Here is a 1,908-nt window from a genome sequence, read left to right as displayed (position 1 = left end):
GCCCGCCCCTGCGCCTGCGCGCCGCCCCGGAGCATGCCGGGAAACGTAGTCCGGCCCCGGGGCCTACCCCGCCAGAGGGCCTGCCCCGCCGCCTACATCTTGTTTTCCCTGTATTCCCACACGCGGCGTCCACCTCCGGGCTGTCGGACGAGGAGAGGTGTCCCTTGTGGCTGAGCTCGGTGCCCTGACCCAACGAAAGGCACAGTAACGGGGAAATGGTGGCTTCCCCTACGAAGCTCTGGGCCAAGAGTGCCCTCCACACACCCTGCCGCTGGCCTGAGGTGGCCAAACACCAACCTGGCCTCTTCAGGGCTGGCCTCTGCTTAATGAGCGCTGGCCTGGCTTGAGGATAGGGGCTGAGCATGAATCTTGGGATGTTTCAGCTACCAGGCACCACGTGCTAGTAAATACCATCTGCTAGTAAACACCGTGTGCTGGTAAGCATTAGCTACGGACACTATTTTTGAAGCTATCTGAGCAAATTGTCTCAAAAATGGTATAAGACCTTACCTGATTTAGTACGTGCGCCAGCCAGTGCCGGTGTATGTGAAGGCTGAAGCTGCTCAAAGGCAGCGGTCTTCAGAGGTTTGGGTTTTTTACCATGGGTTTACTTTCTTCTTATCTCAATGTTGGAAACTGTTACGACTTTCCACACCTTAAAATAATAAAAACACAATTAAAATTAAGGCAGTTGTCTGGCATGTGCTATTTGATTTGATTTGATGTGCCAGGTGATTCTGCCGTGGTGAGGCCCCACCTGCAGTGCTGCGGCCAGCTCTGGAGCCCCCAACATGAGAAGGACGTGGACCTGTAGGAGCAGTTCCAGAGGAGGCCATGAAGATGCTCAGAGGGCTGGAGCACCTCTGCAGTGAGGACAGGCTGAGAGAGCTGGGGTTGTTCAGCCTGGAGAAGAGAAGGCTCCAGGGAGACCTTATAGCCCCTTCCAGTACCTAAAGGGGGCCTACAGGAAAGATGGGGAGGGACTCTTTATCGGGGAATGTAGCGAAAGGACAAGAGGTAATGGTTTTAAACTGAAAAAGGAGAGATTTAGATCAGATATTAGGAAGAAACTCTTTACCGTGAAGTTGGTGAGACCCTGCCACAAGTTGCCCAGAGAAGCTGTGGATGCCCCGTCCCTGGAGGTGTTCAAGGCCAGGCTGGGCCAGGCTTTGAGCAACCTGGTCTAGTGGGAGGTGTCCCTGTCCATGGCAGGGGGGTTGGAACTAGAAGATCTTCAAGGTCCCTTCCAACCCAAACCATTCTATGATTCTGTGATCTGAAGGGCTAAGTTTCGGCAACATAAAATAATGGAAAATCTGGTTTTACGATAGAAACTCTTAAGTAACCTTCCTAGTAGACGCTGCCATTCCTGCTTTGAGGATACGGCATTTGTAGCAGGAAAATAATAACTGGTAATCATTAGTAAAGCTATAGCAGTTTGAACCTCGAAGCATTTTCCACATATCAAGGGCCCTTCAATACCACTACAACCTAGAGAAAAATGATTCCAAGGCTTAGACAGTCAGTAATCCTGAGATGCTGATTTGTTCAGTCACTGGAAACTCTTGATAGATTTGGGAAAAGAAATGGGGTGAAATGTTGGCCCCACTGGCATCAGTCTAAGTTCTGCTGTCTGCTGCAGCACTGCCAAGATTTCATTTCCATAAGATATATAGAGTGTAAGGCAACATACGTAATCCATCTTATATGGAGTTTATTATAAAGTATGTAAAATCCTAGTAACTTTTGACTACTACATTAATTAAAGATATTTTGCGAAGTCCTGGCTGTGCTGAAGTCATTAGTGAGGCTCTTATTAACTTTAATATAGACAGAAATTCATCTGATAAATTGTATTAAAATCAAAATTGTGCAAACTTAAAATAGAGCAGTCGGATGTGTTGGGCT

This window comes from Numenius arquata, chromosome 11 (genome assembly GCF_964106895.1).
Source record: "Numenius arquata chromosome 11, bNumArq3.hap1.1, whole genome shotgun sequence".
Lineage (NCBI taxonomy): Eukaryota > Metazoa > Chordata > Aves > Charadriiformes > Scolopacidae > Numenius > Numenius arquata.
The sequence above is the reverse complement of the archived record's forward strand: the minus strand, read 5'-3'. Positions refer to the sequence as shown.